This window comes from Pseudorca crassidens, unplaced genomic scaffold, assembly GCF_039906515.1.
Source record: "Pseudorca crassidens isolate mPseCra1 unplaced genomic scaffold, mPseCra1.hap1 Scaffold_246, whole genome shotgun sequence".
NCBI lineage: Eukaryota > Metazoa > Chordata > Mammalia > Artiodactyla > Delphinidae > Pseudorca > Pseudorca crassidens.
Window position 1 is genome coordinate 59,800 of NW_027136173.1, and position 16,716 is coordinate 76,515.

General features: G+C 60.4%; 2 long non-coding RNA genes across 2 annotated transcripts; both read left to right on the top strand.

Moving 5' to 3' along the window:
• The first annotated feature begins 1,044 nt into the window (after positions 1-1,044).
• Positions 1,045-2,799, top strand: LOC137218149 (uncharacterized). Its single transcript, XR_010940486.1, has 2 exons — positions 1,045-1,201; positions 2,569-2,799. It is a non-coding gene; the product is annotated as an uncharacterized lncRNA (long non-coding RNA).
• Positions 2,800-12,034: 9,235 nt separating this feature from the next.
• Positions 12,035-13,796, top strand: LOC137218148 (uncharacterized). The gene is made up of 2 exons (XR_010940485.1): positions 12,035-12,198; positions 13,566-13,796. It is a non-coding gene; the product is annotated as an uncharacterized lncRNA (long non-coding RNA).
• Positions 13,797-16,716: the final 2,920 nt, after the last annotated feature.

The following is a 16,716-nucleotide window of genomic DNA, read 5'->3' on the forward strand; positions in this document are numbered from 1 at the left end:
GCCGAGGACACAGCTCTGGGCCAAAGGGGAGCTTGCTCACTGACTCCCTCTTTCAGCTGCGAAGCGACAAAAACACAGAAGCAGGGCACCACTCCCCAGCCCTGTGTGCCTGCCTCAGTAGCCTCCCTGTACTGTAGGGACTTTGGACTTTGGGAAGCGGGCTCCTGACTGCTGTCTCCCTTCCCGGTTGGTGTGACAACTCAAAGAGCAAAAGTGACTAACAAGGCTTGGCATGGACTCCATGGTGAGTAACTGTCAGGACTACTCAAAGGGAACTCTATCCACTTGTCTCGCTTTGTTATTTACCGCCAGGTCTGCCTATCACCTACAATGATGCCGCCCCTGGGGAAGCATCCCATGATGAGGGAACCTCCACCCTGGCGTGGGGGTGGACCGGCTACAGTGAGGAGCGCCCCTGGAAAGTTCAGGCAAAGAAGCCCCCGGACAAATGAGCCAGGATCCCTCCAGGAAAGGAAAACACAAGTGACGCCTCGCGGCTGAAGGCAATGTTCACCGCGCTGCGGTTACAGGAGGCGGTACCGGAAAAACGCTTCCGAAGGACCGTGGTGGGGACCGGGGCTGGCAACGCCCGGGGACACATGGGGTCGGCGAAACGGTGGTGAGGGTCACATCCGCCTGCGCTCTCTGACACCGCTCCCCGGCTCCAGCCAAGCCAGGGACACGAGCGGGAGGCGGGGGCTGTTCTCAGGCTGCAGGAAACGGCGACCCGGAGGCCGGCGGCGCGGGGCCTGGGGCCTGGGGCCTGGGGCGGGGAAGACCGGAGGACGCGGGAGCCGGATTCCTGCACAAGCCGCCAACACGGTGGCTGCTCCCGTCGGGCACATTGGGAAGGGGCGGCCAGGGGGCTGGGACACCGCTTACCGCACGGCACCCGGTTCCTCCGCTCCAGCCGGCACCGACGTGGAATCGTGCGCTCGGCCCCGCCTGTTGCTCACAGCCCGGCCCAGGGCGCTGCGGGCGGCACGGGCGGCGCGGGCGGCGCGGGCGCGGAGCCGCGGGGCGGGTGCAAGGCGGGGGCGGGGCCTCTGCGCCCGGGCCGCCTCCTCGGCCTATAACTGAGCCCCCGGGCTCCTCGCTCCCACACGGCCCCCACCGGACCCGTGAAGCGGCTTCGCCCCTTGCTTTGGACCTCGGGCCTCACTCCTCCTCCAGATGGACCCCAAGTGCTCCTGCCCCACTGGTAAGGGAGCCCTGCCTTTGAGCCTTAGGATGCCCCCTTCCCAGGCACAGGACGAGAAGGGAGGGCTTTGAGTTTGAGCTCAGGAGGACTCCTGTCACGGGTCCAGGGCTTTCTTGGTAGCCAGGCTCCTGAGGGCACGTCAGTCTCCCTTTGCCTCTCCGTTGACACTGAGGGCACGGAGGCTCCAGGCTGTCCTTCTTGAGGTCACCCGGCAGGTCAGGGGATTGCTAGACCGGGACCCAGCGTTTGGAGGCGGTCTCGGACCTGCCACGATTTGATGGGAGGAGGGGACGCTGCCTCTTTAGGGTTCAGGCCATGGGCCCCGGCCCCCGGCCCCCGGCCCCAGTCGGCCTGGGCTGCGTCTGGAGCCCGGGACCTTCCCTGTGGAGTCCCATCAGGAGGGGACTTACTCTCCTTGGACCAGAAGAGAGGAGCTGGGGCTTCTCTATCCGCCCGAGTGGACACGAGCTCCCAGGGCTGGGTCCTGACAGAGGAGGAGGGCTCAGGGAGGCATTGCTGACCGTCTGCTGTGGCTCCTGCATCCCCGTCCCTGCTCACTGCTGGCCTCCTTTCCCTTCCCGGCAGGCGGCTCCTGCGGCTGCGCTGGATCCTGCACCTGCACCTGCAAAGCCTGCAGATGCGCCTCCTGCAAGAAGAGTGAGTGTGCGGGGCCTTCTCTGGGAATGCGGGGTCTGGGCTGAGTGCGAGGAGGGGGCCCAGAGCTCAGCAGGCAGGCAGGAGCAGGACAGTGACCAGACTTCCCGGCACCCCCCTCACCAGGAAGGGATTCACAGTCAGAGCTGGAATCACCTTCGGCATGACCGAGACCCAGGCGCGCACTAGAGACCAGGGAGACTGAGGCCCAGACGGGCCACCGACAAACAACCTCAGACCTGTCACTAGAACTAGTCCTCCTGCCTCCTGAGTCCCGCTTCCGAATCCTCTCAGGGACTGAAGCACTTTAGGGACAGGAACCAGTGGCCGTGCGTGGCTTCTCGGACCTGGTGCAGCCCCTCCCTGTCGAAGCAGCCCAGAGCTTCCCTATCCCGAGCGGGAGCTGCTCTGTGCGGGCTTTGCCTCCACTTTGATCCTGAGGACTTGGCTCACATCACTGGTGGTGCTGGGGGCTGGCTTTCTCCTGTCCCCGGAGGCCCTGCTCACTGTCTCTCCAAGGCGCTGTGCCCTGTCCTGGGCACAGATGGGCCGGGCAACCTGAACCTAGTGTCTGAGAGCAATTACCTCAGGACAGAGGACACCATCGTAAACTCAGGGTCTGGGCCCGAGGGCGGCTGGGGCCAGGCCTGCTGCTGGGAAGGGTGGTTCCGGACAACGCGTGGTCCGACCGCACGCTGCCCTTGCCTCCCCAGGCTGCTGCTCCTGCTGCCCCGTGGGCTGCGCCAAGTGTGCCCAGGGCTGCGTCTGCAAAGGGGCCTCGGACAAGTGCAGCTGCTGTGCCTGATGTCGCGGAGAGCCTGCCCCGGGTGTCCACAGAGCAACCAGGACAAACCTGCATTTTACCGTTTTTCATACGACCGGACCTGACGCTACATTCCTTTTTCTATGAAATCTGTGACTTGTAATAAAAGCTGTTGACTTTATTCTGGCTCTGTCTTCCTTGGTGTGTCTTGGACAAAGAGACTCCGTGCCCATCAGGGCTGGCGTGGGGAACTGGACTGGACGTGCAGAGACCTCGGCTCTGGACCAAAGAGTACCCCCCCACACACACCCCACACCCCCAAAACACACACACTGAGCGTCTTAGCCGCTTAGGTTAATTTGAGCTTCCGTTTCTCAGCTCCAAAGGATACCCTCGCCAGATGACATAGGGCATTGGACACACAGAGGACACACTCCCTCTATTCCCCTTAGGAGGACGGATTGCAGAGAAAGTTGCCCATTTCTCATTTTCCTTCTCTGGGGGCCCCTGCCAAACTCAGCGCTCGGTGATGAGAGCCTAGAAAAGTACCCAGAGGGGATGGAATCCCACACCCCTCTCGTGTGACTTCTGCACGGGGCTTGCGTCTAAAACACCCTGGAAAGACCTCTTTGTATTTTCTGCCACAGTTTTCACCCTGGTCAGGAAAACGGATCGCGAAGAAAACACGTCAAAGGACACGATATGTGACACCCAGTTTTCCCTTCAACACGTAAAACCACCTTCACACGTGGAGGAGCAATTCTGGAAACTGGACGCTCTCATATGCTGCACGTACGTTGAAAGTGTGCCCGAGTCCTGGGAACACTTCACAGATGCCCCACTGTGTGGACCACACACGCCTGGAGCAGCTCTGCCCCCTGCCTCCCCACAGGGAACCTCAGTCTTGGCTTGCCCAGGGCTACGGACAGGACACTCGCCACCCGTGACAGCTCCCTGCAGGGGCTTGGCTCTGAATCTTCGCAAGTACCTCCCTAGGTCAGGCTGACATCTTCCCTTCCCTCAAAAACCAGCCCGTGGCTCCCTGACACCCCGAAAGAAAGTGATTTGGATTTGGTGGGAATTTCCCGGCTGTTTCCCTGAGACCTGGTTTCAGAAGAAGGACTTCACGTGTTCCTCTGCAGAGTGATGGTGGTGCTGCAGTGCGTGGCGGGGGGGGGGGGGGGGGGGGCCTGGTGGGGTTTATTAGCAACAAGTGTGTGCTGAGGGAACGGGTAGTCTATTTCAGGTGTTGGGCCCCCTGGCGGTCTGGGGAGGGAACTCCTATTTGATGGGCACTCCGAGAGAAAGAGGAGACACGTGGCTCAGAAGTCAGGACCAAGATGGGCCACAGGTGCCCCGAGTGCACAGGGCATTTCGGGAGCCGGCCCGTGCTGCGTGCGTGGGCGTCGGCGTCAGGCACTCAGGTTCACAGCCACCGTGCCACTTCCTGACCTGGCAAGTCACTGATAAACTCTCTGAGATTTCATCTCCTCCTTTCGATACAAAAGATTAATGTCAATGAGGGGGAATAAGCGAGATAGTGGCCTGGCTCCCAGCTCGGGCTTCCCCCACGGTGTCCCGTACGATCGCTCTCTCCACACTGACATCTGTGCACAGAGAATCCTTGAGCTCCCGACAAGCTCCTGGAGAAAGGCTCCCTGGTTTGCAAGCAAGCTCATGGTGAGGGCAGAGATGGATAGGAACCTTGCTTATCCAGTGCCAGAGGGCGTGGGGATGTCCTCCAGCAAGCCCCGTGGAACGAGTCACCGCCACAGCGTTCGGACAGACTCGGTGAACCTGCATGGTCTGGAGTGATGGTGCCAGTTCCAGAGAGGTTAAGCAACTTACCCAAGGGCACACAGCCTATACTCAGAGGACTAAACCTACACTGCAGCTGTCTCACCTCCCGGCCACACGGTGCCGGTTATGACATCACTGGAGGCTGAGTCCGGCCTCTCCTTTTTCAGGGCTGCAGGGTCTTCGGAGACAGTCCAGCTGTGCTCCTGGCTGCAGAGGTGGGAGGCCGAAGCCCAGAGAGGTCACAGAGCTGTGCGGAGGGTTCTGGCTGCCGGCTCAGGGCTCTCCCACTGCTGCCTCTGTGCCAGGTGTTCAGTGTTCTCACCCTTCGTGGGATGACATGGTGTCCGGTTGGGCGCGGGGCTGCAGTCAGCCTGCAGGAGGGCCAGTCCCATCTGTGCCACGTACAGCCATGGGACATAACCTCTCTGTGGCTCCGTCTGCTCTGCTCTAAAGGGAAAATAATAGTGTCTGGCTCTCGGGATTAAAGAACTGAATACATGCCAAGAAGGTCAGAATATACTGGGCACTCAGTGAGCAATCGATCACATCACCCATTCATTTATTTATCTATTGATTTATTTGTTATCATCAGCCTAGGAGACACTGTTCTCCTTCCAGACACGCAAGCGAGGACGGTGTGTTTCGCTCTGTGCTCTGGGCCGTCCCCATCGACCCTGTGAGCGTGGGACCAGTACCCCCGAGAGGGTTATCCTGCCTTCACGCAAAGAGCCGTCGACACTACAGATAGAAAGCCGTGAGGAGCACAGTCGGTGTCCTCCTCACAGACACAGAAGGGTCCTGCCACTTCTGCTGTCACCTGCATCAGGATTTCCTTACCATTTTCTTTTCAGTGATTTTCTGAAATACGTTATACCAAAAGAAACCTCTCGAACGCTACTGAAGGAGAGAGTCAGAAGGTAGCCACAAAATCATAAATACATTCCTACTGTGTCACCTCGGTCGCCCCCAGGATTGAGCTGGACATGGTAGAGACGGGCCGAGGACACAGCTCTGGGCCAAAGGGGAGCTTGCTCACTGACTCCCTCTTTCAGCTGCGAAGCGACAAAAACACAGAAGCAGGGCACCACTCCCCAGCCCTGTGTGCCTGCCTCAGTAGCCTCCCTGTACTGTAGGGACTTTGGACTTTGGGAAGCGGGCTCCTGACTGCTGTCTCCCTTCCCGGTTGGTGTGACAACTCAAAGAGCAAAAGTGACTAACAAGGCTTGGCATGGACTCCATGGTGAGTAACTGTCAGGACTACTCCAAGGGAACTCTATCCACTTGTCTCGCTTTGTTATTTACCGCCAGGTCTGCCTATCACCTACAATGATGCCGCCCCTGGGGAAGCATCCCATGATGAGGGAACCTCCACCCTGGCGTGGGGGTGGACCGGCTACAGTGAGGAGCGCCCCTGGAAAGTTCAGGCAAAGAAGCCCCCGGACAAATGAGCCAGGATCCCTCCAGGAAAGGAAAACACAAGTGACGCCTCGCGGCTGAAGGCAATGTTCACCGCGCTGCGGTTACAGGAGGCGGTACCGGAAAAACGCTTCCGAAGGACCGTGGTGGGGACCGGGGCTGGCAACGCCCGGGGACACATGGGGTCGGCGAAACGGTGGTGAGGGTCACATCCGCCTGCGCTCTCTGACACCGCTCCCCGGCTCCAGCCAAGCCAGGGACACGAGCGGGAGGCGGGGGCTGTTCTCAGGCTGCAGGAAACGGCGACCCGGAGGCCGGAGGCCGGCGGCGCGGGGCCTGGGGCCTGGGGCCTGGGGCGGGGAAGACCGGAGGACGCGGGAGCCGGATTCCTGCACAAGCCGCCAACACGGTGGCTGCTCCCGTCGGGCACATTGGGAAGGGGCGGCCAGGGGGCTGGGACACCGCTTACCGCACGGCACCCGGTTCCTCCGCTCCAGCCGGCACCGACGTGGAATCGTGCGCTCGGCCCCGCCTGTTGCTCACAGCCCGGCCCAGGGCGCTGCGGGCGGCACGGGCGGCGCGGGCGGCGCGGGCGGCGCGGGCGGCGCGGGCGGCGCGGGCGGCGCGGGCGGCGCGGGCGGCGCGGGCGGCGCGGGCGGCGCGGGCGGCGCGGGCGCGGAGCCGCGGGGCGGGTGCAAGGCGGGGGCGGGGCCTCTGCGCCCGGGCCGCCTCCTCGGCCTATAACTGAGCCCCCGGGCTCCTCGCTCCCACACGGCCCCCACCGGACCCGTGAAGCGGCTTCGCCCCTTGCTTTGGACCTCGGGCCTCACTCCTCCTCCAGATGGACCCCAAGTGCTCCTGCCCCACTGGTAAGGGAGCCCTGCCTTTGAGCCTTAGGATGCCCCCTTCCCAGGCACAGGACGAGAAGGGAGGGCTTTGAGTTTGAGCTCAGGAGGACTCCTGTCACGGGTCCAGGGCTTTCTTGGTAGCCAGGCTCCTGAGGGCACGTCAGTCTCCCTTTGCCTCTCCGTTGACACTGAGGGCACGGAGGCTCCAGGCTGTCCTTCTTGAGGTCACCCGGCAGGTCAGGGGATTGCTAGACCGGGACCCAGCGTTTGGAGGCGGTCTCGGACCTGCCACGATTTGATGGGAGGAGGGGACGCTGCCTCTTTAGGGTTCAGGCCATGGGCCCCGGCCCCCGGCCCCCGGCCCCAGTCGGCCTGGGCTGCGTCTGGAGCCCGGGACCTTCCCTGTGGAGTCCCATCAGGAGGGGACTTACTCTCCTTGGACCAGAAGAGAGGAGCTGGGGCTTCTCTATCCGCCCGAGTGGACACGAGCTCCCAGGGCTGGGTCCTGACAGAGGAGGAGGGCTCAGGGAGGCATTGCTGACCGTCTGCTGTGGCTCCTGCATCCCCGTCCCTGCTCACTGCTGGCCTCCTTTCCCTTCCCGGCAGGCGGCTCCTGCAGCTGCGCTGGATCCTGCACCTGCACCTGCAAAGCCTGCAGATGCGCCTCCTGCAAGAAGAGTGAGTGTGCGGGGCCTTCTCTGGGAATGCGGGGTCTGGGCTGAGTGCGAGGAGGGGGCCCAGAGCTCAGCAGGCAGGCAGGAGCAGGACAGTGACCAGACTTCCCGGCACCCCCCTCACCAGGAAGGGATTCACAGTCAGAGCTGGAATCACCTTCGGCATGACCGAGACCCAGGCGCGCACTAGAGACCAGGGAGACTGAGGCCCAGACGGGCCACCGACAAACAACCTCAGACCTGTCACTAGAACTAGTCCTCCTGCCTCCTGAGTCCCGCTTCCGAATCCTCTCAGGGACTGAAGCACTTTAGGGACAGGAACCAGTGGCCGTGCGTGGCTTCTCGGACCTGGTGCAGCCCCTCCCTGTCGAAGCAGCCCAGAGCTTCCCTATCCCGAGCGGGAGCTGCTCTGTGCGGGCTTTGCCTCCACTTTGATCCTGAGGACTTGGCTCACATCACTGGTGGTGCTGGGGGCTGGCTTTCTCCTGTCCCCGGAGGCCCTGCTCACTGTCTCTCCAAGGCGCTGTGCCCTGTCCTGGGCACAGATGGGCCGGGCAACCTGAACCTAGTGTCTGAGAGCAATTACCTCAGGACAGAGGACACCATCGTAAACTCAGGGTCTGGGCCCGAGGGCGGCTGGGGCCAGGCCTGCTGCTGGGAAGGGTGGTTCCGGACAACGCGTGGTCCGACCGCACGCTGCCCTTGCCTCCCCAGGCTGCTGCTCCTGCTGCCCCGTGGGCTGCGCCAAGTGTGCCCAGGGCTGCGCCAAGTGTGCCCAGGGCTGCGTCTGCAAAGGGGCCTCGGACAAGTGCAGCTGCTGTGCCTGATGTCGCGGAGAGCCTGCCCCGGGTGTCCACAGAGCAACCAGGACAAACCTGCATTTTACCGTTTTTCATACGACCGGACCTGACGCTACATTCCTTTTTCTATGAAATCTGTGACTTGTAATAAAAGCTGTTGACTTTATTCTGGCTCTGTCTTCCTTGGTGTGTCTTGGACAAAGAGACTCCGTGCCCATCAGGGCTGGCGTGGGGAACTGGACTGGACGTGCAGAGACCTCGGCTCTGGACCAAAGAGTACCCCCACACACACACCCCACACCCCCAAAACACACACACTGAGCGTCTTAGCCGCTTAGGTTAATTTGAGCTTCCGTTTCTCAGCTCCAAAGGATACCCTCGCCAGATGACATAGGGCATTGGACACACAGAGGACACACTCCCTCTATTCCCCTTAGGAGGACGGATTGCAGAGAAAGTTGCCCATTTCTCATTTTCCTTCTCTGGGGGCCCCTGCCAAACTCAGCGCTCGGTGATGAGAGCCTAGAAAAGTACCCAGAGGGGATGGAATCCCACACCCCTCTCGTGTGACTTCTGCACGGGGCTTGCGTCTAAAACACCCTGGAAAGACCTCTTTGTATTTTCTGCCACAGTTTTCACCCTGGTCAGGAAAACGGATCGCGAAGAAAACACGTCAAAGGACACGATATGTGACACCCAGTTTTCCCTTCAACACGTAAAACCACCTTCACACGTGGAGGAGCAATTCTGGAAACTGGACGCTCTCATATGCTGCACGTACGTTGAAAGTGTGCCCGAGTCCTGGGAACACTTCACAGATGCCCCACTGTGTGGACCACACACGCCTGGAGCAGCTCTGCCCCCTGCCTCCCCACAGGGAACCTCAGTCTTGGCTTGCCCAGGGCTACGGACAGGACACTCGCCACCCGTGACAGCTCCCTGCAGGGGCTTGGCTCTGAATCTTCGCAAGTACCTCCCTAGGTCAGGCTGACATCTTCCCTTCCCTCAAAAACCAGCCCGTGGCTCCCTGACACCCCGAAAGAAAGTGATTTGGATTTGGTGGGAATTTCCCGGCTGTTTCCCTGAGACTTGGTTTCAGAAGAAGGACTTCACGTGTTCCTCTGCAGAGTGATGGTGGTGCTGCAGTGCGTGGCGGGGGGGGGGGGGGGGGCCTGGTGGGGTTTATTAGCAACAAGTGTGTGCTGAGGGAACGGGTAGTCTATTTCAGGTGTTGGGCCCCCTGGCGGTCTGGGGAGGGAACTCCTATTTGATGGGCACTCCGAGAGAAAGAGGAGACACGTGGCTCAGAAGTCAGGACCAAGATGGGCCACAGGTGCCCCGAGTGCACAGGGCATTTCGGGAGCCGGCCCGTGCTGCGTGCGTGGGCGTCGGCGTCAGGCACTCAGGTTCACAGCCACCGTGCCACTTCCTGACCTGGCAAGTCACTGATAAACTCTCTGAGATTTCATCTCCTCCTTTCGATACAAAAGATTAATGTCAATGAGGGGGAATAAGCGAGATAGTGGCCTGGCTCCCAGCTCGGGCTTCCCCCACGGTGTCCCGTACGATCGCTCTCTCCACACTGACATCTGTGCACAGAGGATCCTTGAGCTCCCGACAAGCTCCTGGAGAAAGGCTCCCTGGTTTGCAAGCAAGCTCGTGGTGAGGGCAGAGATGGATAGGAACCTTGCTTATCCAGTGCCAGAGGGCGTGGGGATGTCCTCCAACAAGCCCCGTGGAACGAGTCACCGCCACAGCGTTTGGACAGACTCGGTGAACCTGCACGGTCTGGAGTGATGGTGCCAGTTCCAGAGAGGTTAAGCAACTTACCCAAGGGCACACAGCCTATACTCAGAGGACTAAACCTACACTGCAGCTGTCTCACCTCCCGGCCACACGGTGCCGGTTATGACATCACTGGAGGCTGAGTCCGGCCTCTCCTTTTTCAGGGCTGCAGGGTCTTCGGAGACAGTCCAGCTGTGCTCCTGGCTGCAGAGGTGGGAGGCCGAAGCCCAGAGAGGTCACAGAGCTGTGCGGAGGGTTCTGGCTGCCGGCTCAGGGCTCTCCCACTGCTGCCTCTGTGCCAGGTGTTCAGTGTTCTCACCCTTCGTGGGATGACATGGTGTCCGGTTGGGCGCGGGGCTGCAGTCAGCCTGCAGGAGGGCCAGTCCCATCTGTGCCACGTACAGCCATGGGACATAACCTCTCTGTGGCTCCGTCTGCTCTGCTCTAAAGGGAAAATAATAGTGTCTGGCTCTCGGGATTAAAGAACTGAATACATGCCAAGAAGGTCAGAATATACTGGGCACTCAGTGAGCAATCGATCACATCACCCATTCATTTATTTATCTATTGATTTATTTGTTATCATCAGCCTAGGAGACACTGTTCTCCTTCCAGACACGCAAGCAAGGACGGTGTGTTTCGCTCTGTGCTCTGGGCCGTCCCCATCGACCCTGTGAGCGTGGGACCAGTACCCCCGAGAGGGTTATCCTGCCTTCACGCAAAGAGAGCCGTCGACACTACAGATAGAAAGCCGTGAGGAGCACAGTCGGTGTCCTCCTCACAGACACAGAAGGGTCCTGCCACTTCTGCTGTCACCTGCATCAGGATTTCCTTACCATTTTCTTTTCAGTGATTTTCTGAAATACGTTATACCAAAAGAAACCTCTCGAACGCTACTGAAGGAGAGAGTCAGAAGGTAGCCACAAAATCATAAATACATTCCTACTGTGTCACCTCGGTCGCCCCCAGGATTGAGCTGGACATGGTAGAGACGGGCCGAGGACACAGCTCTGGGCCAAAGGGGAGCTTGCTCACTGACTCCCTCTTTCAGCTGCGAAGCGACAAAAACACAGAAGCAGGGCACCACTCCCCAGCCCTGTGTGCCTGCCTCAGTAGCCTCCCTGTACTGTAGGGACTTTGGACTTTGGGAAGCGGGCTCCTGACTGCTGTCTCCCTTCCCGGTTGGTGTGACAACTCAAAGAGCAAAAGTGACTAACAAGGCTTGGCATGGACTCCATGGTGAGTAACTGTCAGGACTACTCCAAGGGAACTCTATCCACTTGTCTCGCTTTGTTATTTACCGCCAGGTCTGCCTATCACCTACAATGATGCCGCCCCTGGGGAAGCATCCCATGATGAGGGAACCTCCACCCTGGCGTGGGGGTGGACCGGCTACAGTGAGGAGCGCCCCTGGAAAGTTCAGGCAAAGAAGCCCCCGGACAAATGAGCCAGGATCCCTCCAGGAAAGGAAAACACAAGTGACGCCTCGCGGCTGAAGGCAATGTTCACCGCGCTGCGGTTACAGGAGGCGGTACCGGAAAAACGCTTCCGAAGGACCGTGGTGGGGACCGGGGCTGGCAACGCCCGGGGACACATGGGGTCGGCGAAACGGTGGTGAGGGTCACATCCGCCTGCGCTCTCTGACACCGCTCCCCGGCTCCAGCCAAGCCAGGGACACGAGCGGGAGGCGGGGGCTGTTCTCAGGCTGCAGGAAACGGCGACCCGGAGGCCGGAGGCCGGCGGCGCGGGGCCTGGGGCCTGGGGCCTGGGGCGGGGAAGACCGGAGGACGCGGGAGCCGGATTCCTGCACAAGCCGCCAACACGGTGGCTGCTCCCGTCGGGCACATTGGGAAGGGGCGGCCAGGGGGCTGGGACACCGCTTACCGCACGGCACCCGGTTCCTCCGCTCCAGCCGGCACCGACGTGGAATCGTGCGCTCGGCCCCGCCTGTTGCTCACAGCCCGGCCCAGGGCGCTGCGGGCGGCACGGGCGGCGCGGGCGGCGCGGGCGGCGCGGGCGGCGCGGGCGGCGCGGGCGGCGCGGGCGGCGCGGGCGGCGCGGGCGCGGAGCCGCGGGGCGGGTGCAAGGCGGGGGCGGGGCCTCTGCGCCCGGGCCGCCTCCTCGGCCTATAACTGAGCCCCCGGGCTCCTCGCTCCCACACGGCCCCCACCGGACCCGTGAAGCGGCTTCGCCCCTTGCTTTGGACCTCGGGCCTCACTCCTCCTCCAGATGGACCCCAAGTGCTCCTGCCCCACTGGTAAGGGAGCCCTGCCTTTGAGCCTTAGGATGCCCCCTTCCCAGGCACAGGACGAGAAGGGAGGGCTTTGAGTTTGAGCTCAGGAGGACTCCTGTCACGGGTCCAGGGCTTTCTTGGTAGCCAGGCTCCTGAGGGCACGTCAGTCTCCCTTTGCCTCTCCGTTGACACTGAGGGCACGGAGGCTCCAGGCTGTCCTTCTTGAGGTCACCCGGCAGGTCAGGGGATTGCTAGACCGGGACCCAGCGTTTGGAGGCGGTCTCGGACCTGCCACGATTTGATGGGAGGAGGGGACGCTGCCTCTTTAGGGTTCAGGCCATGGGCCCCGGCCCCCGGCCCCCGGCCCCAGTCGGCCTGGGCTGCGTCTGGAGCCCGGGACCTTCCCTGTGGAGTCCCATCAGGAGGGGACTTACTCTCCTTGGACCAGAAGAGAGGAGCTGGGGCTTCTCTATCCGCCCGAGTGGACACGAGCTCCCAGGGCTGGGTCCTGACAGAGGAGGAGGGCTCAGGGAGGCATTGCTGACCGTCTGCTGTGGCTCCTGCATCCCCGTCCCTGCTCACTGCTGGCCTCCTTTCCCTTCCCGGCAGGCGGCTCCTGCGGCTGCGCTGGATCCTGCACCTGCACCTGCAAAGCCTGCAGATGCGCCTCCTGCAAGAAGAGTGAGTGTGCGGGGCCTTCTCTGGGAATGCGGGGTCTGGGCTGAGTGCGAGGAGGGGGCCCAGAGCTCAGCAGGCAGGCAGGAGCAGGACAGTGACCAGACTTCCCGGCACCCCCCTCACCAGGAAGGGATTCACAGTCAGAGCTGGAATCACCTTCGGCATGACCGAGACCCAGGCGCGCACTAGAGACCAGGGAGACTGAGGCCCAGACGGGCCACCGACAAACAACCTCAGACCTGTCACTAGAACTAGTCCTCCTGCCTCCTGAGTCCCGCTTCCGAATCCTCTCAGGGACTGAAGCACTTTAGGGACAGGAACCAGTGGCCGTGCGTGGCTTCTCGGACCTGGTGCAGCCCCTCCCTGTCGAAGCAGCCCAGAGCTTCCCTATCCCGAGCGGGAGCTGCTCTGTGCGGGCTTTGCCTCCACTTTGATCCTGAGGACTTGGCTCACATCACTGGTGGTGCTGGGGGCTGGCTTTCTCCTGTCCCCGGAGGCCCTGCTCACTGTCTCTCCAAGGCGCTGTGCCCTGTCCTGGGCACAGATGGGCCGGGCAACCTGAACCTAGTGTCTGAGAGCAATTACCTCAGGACAGAGGACACCATCGTAAACTCAGGGTCTGGGCCCGAGGGCGGCTGGGGCCAGGCCTGCTGCTGGGAAGGGTGGTTCCGGACAACGCGTGGTCCGACCGCACGCTGCCCTTGCCTCCCCAGGCTGCTGCTCCTGCTGCCCCGTGGGCTGCGCCAAGTGTGCCCAGGGCTGCGTCTGCAAAGGGGCCTCGGACAAGTGCAGCTGCTGTGCCTGATGTCGCGGAGAGCCTGCCCCGGGTGTCCACAGAGCAACCAGGACAAACCTGCATTTTACCGTTTTTCATACGACCGGACCTGACGCTACATTCCTTTTTCTATGAAATCTGTGACTTGTAATAAAAGCTGTTGACTTTATTCTGGCTCTGTCTTCCTTGGTGTGTCTTGGACAAAGAGACTCCGTGCCCATCAGGGCTGGCGTGGGGAACTGGACTGGACGTGCAGAGACCTCGGCTCTGGACCAAAGAGTACCCCCCCACACACACCCCACACCCCCAAAACACACACACTGAGCGTCTTAGCCGCTTAGGTTAATTTGAGCTTCCGTTTCTCAGCTCCAAAGGATACCCTCGCCAGATGACATAGGGCATTGGACACACAGAGGACACACTCCCTCTATTCCCCTTAGGAGGACGGATTGCAGAGAAAGTTGCCCATTTCTCATTTTCCTTCTCTGGGGGCCCCTGCCAAACTCAGCGCTCGGTGATGAGAGCCTAGAAAAGTACCCAGAGGGGATGGAATCCCACACCCCTCTCGTGTGACTTCTGCACGGGGCTTGCGTCTAAAACACCCTGGAAAGACCTCTTTGTATTTTCTGCCACAGTTTTCACCCTGGTCAGGAAAACGGATCGCGAAGAAAACACGTCAAAGGACACGATATGTGACACCCAGTTTTCCCTTCAACACGTAAAACCACCTTCACACGTGGAGGAGCAATTCTGGAAACTGGACGCTCTCATATGCTGCACGTACGTTGAAAGTGTGCCCGAGTCCTGGGAACACTTCACAGATGCCCCACTGTGTGGACCACACACGCCTGGAGCAGCTCTGCCCCCTGCCTCCCCACAGGGAACCTCAGTCTTGGCTTGCCCAGGGCTACGGACAGGACACTCGCCACCCGTGACAGCTCCCTGCAGGGGCTTGGCTCTGAATCTTCGCAAGTACCTCCCTAGGTCAGGCTGACATCTTCCCTTCCCTCAAAAACCAGCCCGTGGCTCCCTGACACCCCGAAAGAAAGTGATTTGGATTTGGTGGGAATTTCCCGGCTGTTTCCCTGAGACCTGGTTTCAGAAGAAGGACTTCACGTGTTCCTCTGCAGAGTGATGGTGGTGCTGCAGTGCGTGGCGGGGGGGGGGGGGGGGGGGGGCCTGGTGGGGTTTATTAGCAACAAGTGTGTGCTGAGGGAACGGGTAGTCTATTTCAGGTGTTGGGCCCCCTGGCGGTCTGGGGAGGGAACTCCTATTTGATGGGCACTCCGAGAGAAAGAGGAGACACGTGGCTCAGAAGTCAGGACCAAGATGGGCCACAGGTGCCCCGAGTGCACAGGGCATTTCGGGAGCCGGCCCGTGCTGCGTGCGTGGGCGTCGGCGTCAGGCACTCAGGTTCACAGCCACCGTGCCACTTCCTGACCTGGCAAGTCACTGATAAACTCTCTGAGATTTCATCTCCTCCTTTCGATACAAAAGATTAATGTCAATGAGGGGGAATAAGCGAGATAGTGGCCTGGCTCCCAGCTCGGGCTTCCCCCACGGTGTCCCGTACGATCGCTCTCTCCACACTGACATCTGTGCACAGAGAATCCTTGAGCTCCCGACAAGCTCCTGGAGAAAGGCTCCCTGGTTTGCAAGCAAGCTCATGGTGAGGGCAGAGATGGATAGGAACCTTGCTTATCCAGTGCCAGAGGGCGTGGGGATGTCCTCCAGCAAGCCCCGTGGAACGAGTCACCGCCACAGCGTTCGGACAGACTCGGTGAACCTGCATGGTCTGGAGTGATGGTGCCAGTTCCAGAGAGGTTAAGCAACTTACCCAAGGGCACACAGCCTATACTCAGAGGACTAAACCTACACTGCAGCTGTCTCACCTCCCGGCCACACGGTGCCGGTTATGACATCACTGGAGGCTGAGTCCGGCCTCTCCTTTTTCAGGGCTGCAGGGTCTTCGGAGACAGTCCAGCTGTGCTCCTGGCTGCAGAGGTGGGAGGCCGAAGCCCAGAGAGGTCACAGAGCTGTGCGGAGGGTTCTGGCTGCCGGCTCAGGGCTCTCCCACTGCTGCCTCTGTGCCAGGTGTTCAGTGTTCTCACCCTTCGTGGGATGACATGGTGTCCGGTTGGGCGCGGGGCTGCAGTCAGCCTGCAGGAGGGCCAGTCCCATCTGTGCCACGTACAGCCATGGGACATAACCTCTCTGTGGCTCCGTCTGCTCTGCTCTAAAGGGAAAATAATAGTGTCTGGCTCTCGGGATTAAAGAACTGAATACATGCCAAGAAGGTCAGAATATACTGGGCACTCAGTGAGCAATCGATCACATCACCCATTCATTTATTTATCTATTGATTTATTTGTTATCATCAGCCTAGGAGACACTGTTCTCCTTCCAGACACGCAAGCGAGGACGGTGTGTTTCGCTCTGTGCTCTGGGCCGTCCCCATCGACCCTGTGAGCGTGGGACCAGTACCCCCGAGAGGGTTATCCTGCCTTCACGCAAAGAGCCGTCGACACTACAGATAGAAAGCCGTGAGGAGCACAGTCGGTGTCCTCCTCACAGACACAGAAGGGTCCTGCCACTTCTGCTGTCACCTGCATCAGGATTTCCTTACCATTTTCTTTTCAGTGATTTTCTGAAATACGTTATACCAAAAGAAACCTCTCGAACGCTACTGAAGGAGAGAGTCAGAAGGTAGCCACAAAATCATAAATACATTCCTACTGTGTCACCTCGGTCGCCCCCAGGATTGAGCTGGACATGGTAGAGACGGGCCGAGGACACAGCTCTGGGCCAAAGGGGAGCTTGCTCACTGACTCCCTCTTTCAGCTGCGAAGCGACAAAAACACAGAAGCAGGGCACCACTCCCCAGCCCTGTGTGCCTGCCTCAGTAGCCTCCCTGTACTGTAGGGACTTTGGACTTTGGGAAGCGGGCTCCTGACTGCTGTCTCCCTTCCCGGTTGGTGTGACAACTCAAAGAGCAAAAGTGACTAACAAGGCTTGGCATGGACTCCATGGTGAGTAACTGTCAGGACTACTCCAAGGGAACTCTATCCACTTGTCTCGCTTTGTTATTT